Source organism: Taudactylus pleione, unplaced genomic scaffold (genome assembly GCF_031769625.1).
Source record: "Taudactylus pleione unplaced genomic scaffold, aTauple2 ptg001954l, whole genome shotgun sequence".
Classification (NCBI taxonomy): domain Eukaryota; kingdom Metazoa; phylum Chordata; class Amphibia; order Anura; family Myobatrachidae; genus Taudactylus; species Taudactylus pleione.
Genome location: NW_028286350.1, coordinates 233,389 through 248,826, shown reverse-complemented (window position 1 = coordinate 248,826; position 15,438 = coordinate 233,389).

The window sequence follows — 15,438 nt, the reverse complement described above, 5'->3', positions numbered from 1 at the left end:
CTACCGGTTGCACTTCATAGGGGGTACCACTACTGGGGGCACTGCATAGGGGGACTACTACTGGGGGCACTACATAAGGGGACTACTACTGGGGGCACTATATAAGGGGAACACTACTGGCGCCACAAGGGGCACTGCACAGGGGGGACCACTACCGGGGGCACTGTAAAAGGGGCACTGCATAGGGGTACCACTACTGGGGGCACTGCATAGGGGGACTACTACTGGGGGCACTATATAAGGGGAATACTACTGGGGGCACAAGGGGCACTGCACAGGGGGGACCACTACCGGTGGCACTGTAAAAGGGGCACTGCATAGGGGGGCGCCAAAAAATATACTCGCTTACCAAAAAATTTGGGCTAGGGTCGGCCCTGGCATTCGCATCCAATGGTGCTCAATGTACCAATGTTTTCATGCATTTCCAGGAGATGACATGCGCAAGTGGGTGTCTTAAGAATGGCTGGTGGGCGTCTGCATACACTAAGTGATCGCACGCCAAGACAGTGATGCAAGCGAACGCATTTAGCAAGCGGGTCTGAATGAGCTCCTATGTTACCTCTCGATTGAGTAAAATGTATCCTGGTATGTCAGATAGCTGCTGGAGAGGTTGTGCCACTGAGGGCACCTTTCTCCATATCTGGTGGACTTGTCCTAAGATAGTAGGTCTTTGGAAGGCAGTCATTCGTCTTGTAAACCGTTTACTCACTATAGCTATTCCTTATGATCCTAAGTATATTCTTCTCCCTTTAGACCTTCCTACGCTGACTAGACACCAAAACAAATTGATGTGCCATATTGTTAATACAACAAAATGTCAGTTAGCTTCGGATAGGAAAAAGCTTGATTCTCCCTCTATTCTATCTCGCATCTGGTATACTTATCGCATGGAATATATGACTAGTATTATTAACCATTCTTGTAAATCTTTTGATAAAATTTGGAGCCCATGGTTAGCTTCTCAATCTGCCCCTTCCCCTTTTACCCTGTAACAGTAATTTATATTGGCATATGTATAATTATCTAGGTATATTCCTGGGATATGTATATGTATATATGTATATATGTAGTTATTTATTTTCAGTTTTGGGACCCACCTCGAGGATCTTTCCTTCCCCCCGTTTTACTTTTTCTTTTTCTCTCTTCTTTCCTTTTCTCTTTTTTATCCCTTTTATGTTCTTCTCTTCTTTATTCGGTATGCCGACATTCTAAATGCCGACCGTCGACATCCCGACTGTCTAATCCCGGCAAGTGTCTAATGACAGGCGTCGAAGTGCCGAAATGCTTGTGCAAGTGTGCGTGAAGCTGCGATGGTAATCGATTGTACCAATGTTTTCGCAGTCTTTCTAAACATTACGTATGTATGTAAGGTAAAGTGGGCGTCCTTATGTTGTGCTGCGATGGCATAGCATCGCAATGAATTAGCATACTATCTGTCACGTCTGAGACTAGAGAAGAGGACGTGGTGGGCCTAAGTTGGGGAAAGAAGCGGAGACGAAGGGCCTGGATGTACGTTCTCCTCATCCACAGGTCTTGAGTGTTGGCGAGACCTGGGCAAAGGTGCGGAGTCTAACCCACAGGATGGTGTTCGCCAGTGACCCCCCCAATTGGGATATGGGCTTAGCTGCACCCCGTGAGCAGGTCGCGGTCCTTTGACCAGGTACCCAAGCCCTGCAGGGATAGAGACACTACACCCGTGGCCCAGCGAGGATATGCCTGCAAGGCACCAAACAGTCCCTTAAAACACTGTATAGAAAAACACCTTGACACGAGGATCAAATGTCAATAAGGATTTCAAGTGGGCAGCAACTCACGGTTACTTGAGACGTCACCAGAGATAGAAGGCACACGGGTAGAGGTGGTATACGTTGTAGCACGGATGTTCACTGGAGACGTAAGGCACACAGGTGGGGATGGCACGGGTATTCACCAGAGACGTATAGGCACACAGGTAAAGGTGGTAACACTGCTGCACGGATATTCACCAGAGACGTATAGGCACACAGGTAAAGGTGGTAACACTGCTGCACGGGTATTCACAAGAGACGGGAGGCACACAGGTAGAGATGGTATACACTGCTGCACGGATGTTACAGAGACGGAAGGCACACAGGTAGAGATGATAACACTGCTGCTACAAGGAAGGTTAGGAACCTGGACCGGGAACTCACTATAGCACGCTAGGAGACAACCGTTGTTCAGGCAATTTCCTGGAACCTGTGGAACAGTTTTATACCCAGGGGAACCCTTAGACAGGTGCACAGCATCAGCTGATCACGGACCTATCAGGGAGAAGGATACAGTCACATGGGCCGACTGTCATGGCGGCGCCAATGTCCGGACTTGCGATGCCGGACACCAGCCCACCAGGAAGCCACTGCATACGGGGAGAATACTCAGCTTCTCCCCCGCCGTCGCGCAAGCTGCCCGACCACCCAGGATGACAGGGGAAGCCGGCGGCGCGGTAAGCGGGAGCCGATCCCCGGCTGAGCCCTGACACTATCGCAGTTGAACTGTGTGCGTAATCTCTACTGCATTTGCAGTTGTGATCCGTAATGAATCAGGCTCTATGTGAGCATGTTAAAATTACTTAAAATGATAGGCAACACTAACCACGCCTCTAGTGCGGCACTAGCCATACCCACTCCTGTGGAGACGTCATTTTGGGGGGCACTTAAAAATGTTGCTATAAGGCCCACAAAGTTCTAGTTACACCCCCCAGGTACCCCTCAGTATAGGGACAGACTGATTAATTGACTGTTCAGTGTTAATTATTTTTAAACAATTACTGCTCTATCATTAGATGGTGGCTGTTTTAGGGATTATAGAAGAGTGCTATTTCAGTGGCTCTACCACTAACACAAGACATAAAGAACCTAAAGGTGGGGATTTTTTTTTTAATGATCCCAAGCTGTTATGTGTGAGTATCAGGCCTAATTGCTGGCCATCACAGCTTAATATATATGGGCAAAGGCACTGTAGTGAAAACATTCTGCGATAAATTGCAATTTGTTATTTAGATTTACAAAAACATGATATCTGTAATTCAGTGGCAACACACTGCATATTGCAATTTAGTAAGTAGACACCATGGGGTATATTTACTAAAGTGAGCGTTTTTAGAAGTGGAGATGTTGCCCATAGCAACCAATTAGATTCTACTTAACATTTAACTAGCACCTTCTAGAACAGGGGTGGGCAATCAGCGGCCATCCAGCTGTTGAACTACAAATCCCAGCATGCCTTGCAACAGTTTTAGCATGATCAAATAGCAAAACTGTTACGGGGCATGCTGGGATGTGTAGTTCTACAATAGCTTGGGGGAGCACTAATTACCCACCCCAAGAAAATTATATGAATTCCTAATGATCTATATACCTAAATACTTAAGCACAAAAAGATATTATTCACATAAAAAGCATTTAGTTACATGCTGTGATCTAAATACAATTAGCGCAAAAGGTTATTCATAAACAAGGTATAGTCGATACATTACGCAAGCGCACCGGTCCCAGTTACAGTCATCAATCCAGAGGTCTGTGGTCATCCAAGAGAACGGCTACTAACTGGGACCGGAATACAGGCTATCAGGACCCGATTAAAAATTGGGGCAGACGGAGCTACAGCTCCAGGCCTCCACATAAATATAGGCCCATCAACATGACAGCATGATTACCAGCTGCCTAACTGGCCAGTATTTAAATAGTTTTCTAATCCCCCCCCCCCAAAAAAAAAATATATAAAAATGATGCAAATCTTCTATTTCTATATAGTTAGTGTTCATAGTGTAGGGGGTGTACACACCAAGGTGACTCTGAACATGCTCACACAGCACCAATCACAGCTCTTTCCCTTCTCAGTATAGGCCTTTAAACATTTTCAGCTCCAGGCCCATGTGGGCTTTAATCCGGCCCTGCAGGCTATATACCCTAACAGATCATGATAACAACAATGTAGACAGACAAACATAATTCCATTGGTTCTTGCTCTTGGTCTTTGTAGTATGCTGTAGTTTATAGGACAGTTCACTAGGGGTATGTCCCAATTCTCCAGATTTAATTAATTTAAATAAGATAGAGACACCACATTACAGTGTATACATTCTAACCAATAATTTCCTATATTCCATAACCATCGAACGCAAGACTCCCTCACTGATAGGTTCAGATATCTGGAAATAAACAGTGTGTCAGTTTAGCACCAAACATGCCATGTCTATCATGTTGTATACCATAAATATTAAATACATGCATTTTACATCATAAATAATAACTTTAATATAAACCATAATGTGCAGGAACCTTTTATGAGTGCGTGTATATTTATGATTATATGTAAGTATGCATTGTGTGTCTTCATGCAGGGGAAAAGGCGCGCTGTGTGTTTCTATCTATAATTGCAACTGTATATATATGTGTGCACGCATTGTGGATACCCATGTGTTCATTTAAGTGTACACATCCACATATATATACACTGTATATCCTCAAACTGGTTATTATTTATTTTACTTCAGTCTGAACTAAAAGAATGACAGACAATGGGGTTTTGTCCTGTTCATGGATGGAGCAAGCTTTGGCAAACAATCTGATAATTTTAACAAAAGGCTCTCCTAATACAGCTGTTAATTCTACCTGAATACATCAGCATTGGATACAAGGCCTACATTTGTTAACACTAGCTACACATCTGGCAGTTGTTTATAAATCCAACATTTCAATTGCCACAGACATACTGTGTATATATTTGAAGTAAACACTCACAGTATCTTTGTGTATTCTTGATTATATGTCACAGACATGTCTACAAGACAAGTCTGTCATCACTGAATATATGAAGTCTTTAAATATATATATTTATATGTGTATCCGTGCATATGGGGTATGATAGGATTGTAAACAGAATGCAGTGGTAATGCGATCGCACAATGCTACTAATAGCATATTAGTATCACACACCATGGTTTCATGCTGCCGACGCAAGATGGCGTCGCTCGATATTAATTTTAAGATCTGGTCTCAGTCAATCATCCAGCTTCGACAGTCCACCCTTTGATAGAAAACAACACGCTATCACACTCTGGTCTTATTTTTTTTATTTTTAGTCTTACACTATGGGATATTATTTAATGTTATATCATGGGATGGCACAATGTGGTCATTAAACCATCAATAATGTGTCTCTGGGAGGGAAATAAAACTACCCTTATACGCACACTGCGGATCTTGGAAGATCATGGGAAAGATGTGGGGATGCACCTAACCTATAAAGGAAGTCTTGAAGGGGATAGGGACTTACATTATTTAAGATGTTTAAAATAACATTTCAAAATACATTTGATGCTAAATCTACACATCATCTGATGGTACACTCTAATTCAGGATTGTAATACAGTTCTTCTTTGACCTTGGTATCCATAATATCATTGCTCATCACCATCATCTCAGTTTCTCTGTTTGCCCTTGTACATTTTCCACACTTCAATACATTATAAACACAACTGACACATAAGCCAATTACTAAGATGACAATCAGTATAAGGATCAGGAGTTTACCCACAGTAGCAACCAGTTCCTGGACCCACTCTCCTAGACCGGAGAACCATTTCACAGGGTTCAACCAAGTTTACCACTCTTCTATCTTTTCCTCAACTTCAATCAGTGAAGCATTATGGTTCTTTTGAAATTCCCATTTCAGCTGCAGAATTTCATCCATCTTCAGCTCTATCACCTCCCTGGGGTCACTAGTGTTCATTATGCGTATGAAGATATGGAGATGGTGTGTTTTTATGGATACCAAGCATTTCACCATATGTAAGGGTCATAACCTCTGGAAGTATCCTTCCCAAATAACATAAACCTTCCTAACTCGGAGAGAGCTACTTATACGCTTTCCTTCCACATATAAAATATACATCATCGGGGAGAACATAAGGGATAGAAAACATCATAATCGTTAAACACACTTCTCTAGCAAGTGATCCTATTTCCGGTTCTCCCATCTGATCCATACACGTTTCTGATTGTAATACCTTGGCACAATATCCTTCTGGTACCCTACCAACCATTTCTTTGGTGGAACTTAGTGTATATCGATACCGGGAGTGTCTCCCATTTAACCTAATTGTGCGTAACAGTTCAAAATCTATAGGCTCATTATCAGCTCTTAGTGAGAAGGTCATCATCTGGTTATTCCCAGTCACCTCCCAACTTCCTGGTTTATTGAAGTTGGTGATGTTCAAACATAAAAGTGATCTATCTACTTGGTACTGGTGGAGTTTAAAATGAGGTGGTTTGGACTTAAGACATTTTCTATCCAGTGCATCCCCTCTTTGCAATTCTAAAACCTCAGAGACATTCAATGGGAATGGCACTAATCCTACATTATGTTGTCCTTGAGGCACGTGAGAGCATACCCAACACTCAGTTTGGTTTAAAACTTTGCCCACCATGGTATGATATCCTCTAAAGGATACCCACCCCAATACAGGTTATACTTAGGCTGGCACCGTTGGATGCATCTCTCATCGACTAGGGACCCACAAAACTCACACATACAATAATCCTCAGATGATAGACCTTCACACTGTCTCCGAGTTTCAGGCAAAACAGATCTCTTAGCAATTACTGTACTGGGTTTGGTCAGATAATCCTCAAATTGGTTAGGAGCTCCTTCTCCCAACTCCACTCCATCGATATCGACATTAGCTCCCCTCTCCATTATCTGTCCTCCATCACAGAAGCCAGAAATCCCGAAAACAACCCAGGATGATGAAAACTCTGGGAGAAAACACAAAGATAACCACAGCAGGCCACTCCATTGCTGAAAACAACGATCTACAAATTTCTTTAGCTCAGGTATCTCACTGTAACCTTTAACCCTCCCGGAACAGACTCGCAATTGACAGGTCTACGTTATCTACCTCGATTCCGCCTTGTCTCTCCACCGTTTGGTTGACCTTCTTACAGCAAGTGGAATGGACCCAGGTATCTCTCTCTGCCACCTTCAAGGAAGTTGTACTCGTCAGCATCATTTGATACAGACCTTCCCACCGATCTGTCAAACAACCTGAACGCAAGAAATTTCTGATCATAACAAATTCTCCAGGTTCAACATCATGACAGTTTGTTTCTGGCATATCATGTGAAAACAATTTCAGTTTCTTCTGTTGCTGCTTCAACTGTTTACTCATTGTTATAAGATACCATACAGTTACCTCGTTGTTACTTTTCAAATCTTCCTGTGGGCTTATAATCAAATGAGGTTGTCTACCAAACAGTATTTCAAAGGGGGACAGATTAAGAGGGAGTCTGGGAGTTGTCCTGATGCTATGAAGGACTAGTGGTAATGCTTCTGGCCACCCCAGTCCAATTTCTGCCATGATCTTACTTAATTTATTTTTAATAGTACCGTTCATCCTCTCCACCTTTACACTGGCTTGCGGTCGGTAAGGGGTGTGAAGTCTACTATTAATACCCAGCAACTTACACATGTTCTGGAAGACATCACCTGTGAAATGAGTACCCCTATCACTTTCAATAATTCTAGGGATATCGTATCTGCATACAAACTCCTGAACAATCTTTTTAGCAGTAAACGCAGCAGAATTAGTGGCAGCTGGGTATGCCTCTACCCAGTTAGAAAATACATCTGTACAAACTAATACATACTTGATATTCCTGTAGGGTGGTAATTGGATGAAATCAATTTGTATTACCTGAAAAGGTCCGTCTGTCGGAGGAACGTGGGATGGCTCGGTTGGTATTGTTTTTCCAACGTTCTTCAAGTATGTCAAACAGGACATTGCCCTCTTTTCGGCTTGGGAAGATAAACCTGGTGCACACCAATACCCCCTGACCAACTTGCACATACCTTGCTTTCCCAAGTGAGTCAGACCATGTGCTGCCTCAACCAAGCTTGGGTAGTATGCCTTGGGTGCCACCGGCTTACCTTGTCCATCTCTCCAGAGTCCAGAGGACTCTTGCCCACATCCCTTAGATCTCCAGACTGCCTTTTCCTGAATGGAACACAAATTTTGCATCTCAATTAATGTCTGCATATCAATCGTTTGGATAACCATCATCATTTAATTAATTGGCATATTTACTCTTAAACCTGCTGCACATTTGGCAGCTTCGTCTGCCCTGTTATTGCCCATTGACACCGGATCAGCTTCACATGTATGGGCTTTACACTTAATGATGGCTACTGCCTTAGGCATTTGGATAGCTGTCAACAGGGGCGTAGGGAGGGCGGTTCTACTGGGGCATGAGCTCCAGGCACCTTACTTACCAGAGGGCGCCCTGCAGTCGGACTACGGTGCAGCTGTCAAGTGGCTGACAGCTTGCCAAATCCGCAGCAGCAACAGCAGTGTCCTGTCCTGCCTTCCTGCTCTAGTGAGAAACTCCTGGTCACTAGAGGAGCTTGTGCTGAGACCTGATTGGTGGAGCTCAGCACATGTTCATCTAACCCCAGCAGGGTTGGGGCTACAGGAGCATGTTGAGGAAGAAGCTGCAGGGTCCACATTAAGGTAAGAGAGGTTATACCCCAGTAGTTATGTCTATCACCCCCCTGCCTGTATGTACTGTATGTGTGACTCTTAATGCCTGTATGTATGTATGTATGTATGTATGTATGTACTGTATGTGTGACCCTTCCTGCCTGTATGTGTATGTATGTGTGCATCTATCTGTGTGTATATGTATGTATGTGACCCTGCCTGGGTGTCTATGTATGTTGGAATGTGTGACCCTGCCTGCATATGTATGTCTGTGTGTATGTATGTATGTGTGACCATTCCTATATGTATATGTTTGTATGTGTGACCCAGCCATGTATGTATGTGTATATATGTAGCGGTTGTATTATATAGCACACACACTTTTTTTGGGGGGGGGGGGGAGGCGCGGCAGCACGCTCTTGCTCCGGGCACCCTGGCCACATGCTGCACCTCTGGCTGTCAATAGTCCTTTTATATGTTTTGAGTGTGCGACTGTGTGTGATAACAGTGCTGCGGTGTTATTTGCATTCCTTCCAGAACTTGAATACTAACAGCCATTAGTTTTTTGCTCTGCATTTCTCTCTTCCTAAAGATGTTTTTGTCCTGTTTAATTGCAGATTCCCTGAGTGTGTCTACCGTAACTCCCCTCCAACCAGGAAGTGAGGTCTGAACCCTGGCCTTTAGAGTGGCCTAAAGACCATCCATAAGCACTGTGATTGTCATTTCCCTGTGATGGGTGTTGTCTTTTATATCCTCTATGCCTGTGTATTGGGTAATAGTCTGCAGCGCTCTGGTAAAATAATCTGCTGCAGACTCACTCTCTTTCTGTTTAATCGTGAAGATTTTACTCCAGTTAACAATTAATGGGAAAAATACAGCCAATTGGGTGACCATATGGGTTATATTGTCTTGTACCTGCATCAATTATGGGACTATCTCCATCCAATACACAGGCTGTGATAACATTTTTCACGTTGGTATTGTGTGGAAGACATGCCCGTAATACCACTCGCCAATCTTTATTGGTTGGCTCATGAGCATTACCTAAATCATTTACAAATCTCTGGCACTTTGCTAGTTCTTTCCTAGGGTCTCGGGGAAATCTGTCAATATGGAACGTAGTTCTGCTCTTATCCATGGACAATGCATCGGTACATTCCTTGTGGCCACTACACCATGGATTCCCATTGGGAACAGTTATTGTCCAGATGGGATGGATGCCTGCCACACTGCTACCTTTGGCCTGATTACCTGGTTGAGGGTTCAGCCTACTACTGCGTATGGTATTAGTAGTCTCCGCTACTGTTACAGTGGGTGTTAATACTTCCTGCACTGGTGGGGCTACCTCCATTTCTGGTACTAGCGGGGCAGCTACCTGTGCTTGCTGTGGTGGTACATTTAACATTTGTGCAACATGGGACAGAGCGGACAACACAACAGGTTCATCATCTGCATCAAAACATGTTGCTTATAGTTACTTAGAAGAGGGTACAAGTTATTTGTTAAATTTTTATGATTTTTGAGATCGACTATACCTTGACCCCCATCCACATAGGGTGGAGGTGGTGAGCATGCGCTACTAACAATACCTTCCGCAACGCTACCTTGTTGTGTGCGCGCGCTCTTTTGAGTCGTGGGCATGACGCTAGTTAGCGTCACGTGCACACCGCTAAGCCACATGTTCCCCTCGTGCTGCCATAACTTCAAGCAATCATTAAATGTTACCCTTTTCTTCAGAGACTTCATTAAACATATACCGATTGTTCAGAACCTCTGAATCAAAGCTACCAATCTTGGGAAAAGGTGTTCTCCATTTCTTGGTAATTTTGACCCATATGTCGCAGTACGCAGTAGAGTATGCACCATACTTTTTAAACATAACATACCTGGCTGATCCAAGCGGCCCTTCCACCAGCACATCATCGACCATTACTAGAGATTGCCTTGCACCCATCTGAGTAAACGCTTAGCAATTTCTAGAGAATTTCGATTGGTGAACGATTTTCAGTGAGCTACGTTCACGCACTCCCTCCCGTTATACACAACAAACCCGCCTGGTGTTAGTCGGCTTGTATAACGAGGAGCAGAATAACCACCTATTGCAAATTATTCTACTTGCAACGATATTAACTCAAGCTTCCGTCGCTTGCTTCCTACTTTGAGTTTACTCCCGCTGGTAGCATCTAGAACTTCCAATAACTCTTAACCTTGCCAGCAGTTTCACTCCGACGACAACCTACTTCACAATCACGGTTTATATAACCATGCGGTTCGATCGCATTGCCCAAAGAACCTAACTGATCAATGGACTTTGCGATTAATGGGTGCCGGACCAAGAAACCCCTTAGTTTCTCGATAACCTAAACCACAATGTACCTGCTTTGTACACTGGCCCAGTAGTTTGTACTGCCCCTTCAGGCACCTACCGAGTTTTCACTGAGGTTTAACAGACAGTAACCTCCACTATTTAGGCTTAACAGACAGTAGCCTTCACAATCACACATTTCAATTTACATATACCTTTTCATGCGCAGAAAACAAAACCTTTTTCCCTAAATAAAGCAGTATAATTCAGAGTTTTTTGTTTTTTTAACAAGCAATCACGCTATGAATACAATGACCGTTTGAAAATGTGTCAGCAATACAGGAAATACGCGGACGCTATTGTGCGACGCCTCCTAACACAAAACTTTAACAACGAAGGAAAACACACTTTTCCTTCCTCATCCCTGGTTCTAGTCAGCGCTCCTTGAACTCACACAATAACGGGTAGCGGTCTCTCAGCAACAAAGTGGTAGCAGGTATTCGAAGGCAAAGCGTTCTTTCCTGCTTATGGCGCCGCCCACCCTTTTGGTGAGAGACTGATAACAGGGTGTTACCGAGTAAATTGGTAGCGTGATTTCACTCAATGAGCCCCCATTTATGAATTCCTAATGATCTATATACTTAAATGTCGCTATTTAGCATTTTAAGTCGCCCAAGATATAATTGCTTTCCAGACTTTGAGTGTGGTTCCAAAGCACAAAAAGATATTATTCACATAAAAAGCATTTAGTTACACGCTGTGATCTAAATACAATTAGCGCAAAAGGTTATACATAAACAAGGTATAGTCGATACATTACGCAAGCGCACCGGTCCCAGTTACAGTCATCAATCCAGAGGTCTGTGGTCATCAAAAAAATGGATACTAACTGGGACCGGGACACAGGTTATATAGCCTAACAGATCATGATAACAACAATGTAGACAGACAAACATAATTCCATTGGTTCTTGCTCTTGGTCTTTGTAGTACGCTGTAGTTCATAGGACAGTTCACTAGGGGTATGTCCCAATTCTCCAGATTACATTGTCGTTCTTTAATTGATTTAAATTAGATAGAGACACTACATTATAGTGTATACATTCTAACCAATAATTTCCTATATTCCATAACCATCGAACGCAAGACTCCCTCGCTGATAGGTTCAGATATCTGGAAATAAACAGTGTGTCAGTTTAGTACCAAACATGCCATGTCTATCATGTTGTATACCATAAATATTAAATACATGCATTTTACATCATAATTAATAACTTTAATATAAACCATAATGTGCAGGAACCTTTTATGAGTGCGTGTATATTTATGATTATATGTAAGTATGCGTTGTGTCTCTGCATGCAGTGGAAAAGGTGTGCTGTGTGTTTCTATTTATAATTGCAACTGTATATATGTGTGTGCACGCATTGTGGATACCCATGTGATCGTTTAAGTGTGTAAATATATATATATATATATATATACACATCCAGTAGTGGAAGAAAGGATGGCACTCCATAGACTTGCATTGTGATGTAAAAGCAGTCCTTTATCAATAAAGGACTGCTTTTACATCACATTGCAAGTCTATGGAGTGCCATCCTTTCTTCCACTACTACATGGAGATAGCAGCTTGCACCTCTGGAGAGGCACCCTAGCAAGTATCATTTTGTATCCCCTTTATGAGAGTGCCGGGTCTTCTGGTTTCTGTATATACACATCCACATATATATATCCTCAAACTGGTTATTTATTTATTTTACTTCTGTCTGAACTAAAAGAATGACAGACAATGGGGTTTTGTCCTGTTCATGGATGGAGCAAGCTTTGGCAAACAATCTGATAATTTTAACAAAAGGCTCTCCTAATACAGCTGTTAATTCTACTTAAATACATCAGCATTGGATACAAGGCCTACATTTGTTAACAATAGCTACACATTGGATTTATAAACAATAAACAATTGCCAGACATTTCAATTGCCACAGACATACTGTGTATATATTTGAAGTAAACACTCACAGTATCTTTGTGTATTCTTGATTATTTGTCACAGACATGTCTATAAGACAAGTCTGTCATCACTGAATATATGAAGTCTTTAAATATATATATTTATATGTGTATCCGTGCATATGGGGTATGATAGGATTGTAAACAGAATGCAGTGGTAATGCGATCGCACAATGCTACTAATAGCATATTAGCATCACACACCATGGTTTCATGCTGCCGACGCAAGATGGCGTCGCTCGATATTAATTTTAAGATCTGGTCTCAGTTCTAAAAACTTTCACTTTAGTAAACATACCCCCATAACTAAATATCTCTACTCAAGGGGTTAAAGAAGAATGTCCTGTTATTTTCACTACAGGACCACTGACATAACTGTTCATTCTCCACAACACCCTGCCTGCCGTTCATTCTCCAAAACACCCAGCCTGCCCTTCATTCTCCGACGATCAACACCTTTATATTACAGCACTAACTGCAGGCAGCGCTATAGGTAGGGTAGATGAATTAAAGAAACAAATAGAAGAAATTGAACATCAGCTTATGAATCATAAAGGAGTCTTTATTTATAACAACTTATGATAAAGTCAAATCAAATATATTTATAACTGACTGTAAACAAATTTTAGAATGAATAAATAGTATAGTGTCCAGAAAGATAATTATTGTATACGTGACATTGGAGTCTTGTACAGGTACAAAAGGGGTGGCTACAGGGCCAATCCTGCTGTGGTGCAGGAGTAGTTGGACACTCACCTTGCACCACTCGCTATCACCTTTAGGCCATTGATGACTGGGGTCAGTCAAAGGTCATCATTGGCACTTTTGGCCTCAAACTTTGTTACACCTCAATGCCCAAGCACCGAGATGCAACTGATCAAATTCACCCAAAAGGAAGGGGGTAAGGATAACACAAAAACAAAGATTCTGCTCACCGAACGCACACTTGTCCCTTTGCAGGTTGAACGGTCATGATCTCAGTTCCTGCAAATAATTACAAGACAACAGCCCACCCACATAGCTGCACTAAACTATCCTTTTCTCTAAGTGTGTATGGGCCACCTACAACAGCCTAGCTACATGTTCACAATTTAGGGGCCAGAACAACCATGATACAGGCTGGGAGTAGTGCGCTCTTTATCACCATGCTACTCCTATACTCCACAGTGGTACATTTATCAAACCAGGCACAATAGTTCCAAAACAATGCAAGAGTACACTTACAACACAATGCAACAGGCCAGTAGTACCCTACCAACAACCTACTTTTAATGGGGGCCTGACTGCGGGAGATGCAATGACAAAGTGACTTACCATGGGATCTTTGCCATGAATGGGGCTGATGCACTAACTGGGGCCTCCTAAACAAGCTATAGGGCCTAACGCCCATACCACCTCTGGCTTAATGCCCGCCTCACAAGGAAAATGCACCACAGAACTACAGGGCCTAATATCCTTCGGAGATCTTGTCATATTGCCGCCTACCCAAGGACCAGAATACACTTGCTGTAAAGCCTAGTTCGTTACTAACAAGAGCCAAGGACCACCCCCAGGGCATCACATGAAAAGGGGAAAAAAGGTGATAGTGAAGTGTTAAAGGATAGGTGTGTAAAGATAAATCAATAAGTGTTAATGAGATGTAAAAGATTTAAAATGACATAAATAATACACAAACGCATAGAAAAGTGAAAAAATATTCTATATGAATTAAGTGGTGATGCCATGAGCAAGGTCCAGCCAGAACAATCCCGAGTGCCCCACTCCCAAACGCTCACCCCAAAATAATTATTGCTACATAATAGTAGCACCCACTCTGGGTCATATAATAACAAATTGATGTACTGCATGATAACACTACATGTATGAGCTGAGAGCTCATACATATATTGATGCCCTGGGGGTGGTCCTTGGCTGGAATTTTTTGGGGTGCCTTGCTTCTCGGACGTGAACCCCTTAATTTTAGGGACGCTGGTATAGAGGAGCCTTGATGATGGCCCAGCGCTTATTCATATATTTGCAAATGTATGTAAACCAATACCTCTGAATTTCTATTATCATGTAGGATTCAAGTATTTTTGATTTATCTGCAGTGTGCTGGAGGGCAATTTTCTTTTTTCTGTGTTCAGTGTACACCCCGCTCTTTACAAGCACCTGTAGTATATTAAGCTGATTGAGCAACTACCATATTTTTTTGCTTGCAGTTTGGAGGCATGAAAGGAGTCAGCATTAGGAGGAGGTGCTGATCCTTATAGTGCCATGTGGAGGTTTTTTGGGGTACCTCCAAGGTAAGTTAGCTCTCAGCTCATACATATACTGTTATCATGCAGTACATCAATTTGTTATTATATGACCCAGAGTGGGTGCTACTATTATGTAGCAATAATTATTTTGGGGTGAGCGTTTGGGAGTGGGGCCCCCGGGATTGTTCTGGCTGGACCTTGCTCATGGCATCACCACTTAATTCACATAGAATATTTTTTCACTTTTCTATGCGTTTGTGTATTATTTATGTCATTTTAATTCTTTTACATCTCATTAACACTTATTGATTTATCTTTACACACCTATCCTTTAACACTTCACTATCACCTTTTTTTCCCCTTTTCGTGTGATGCCCTGGG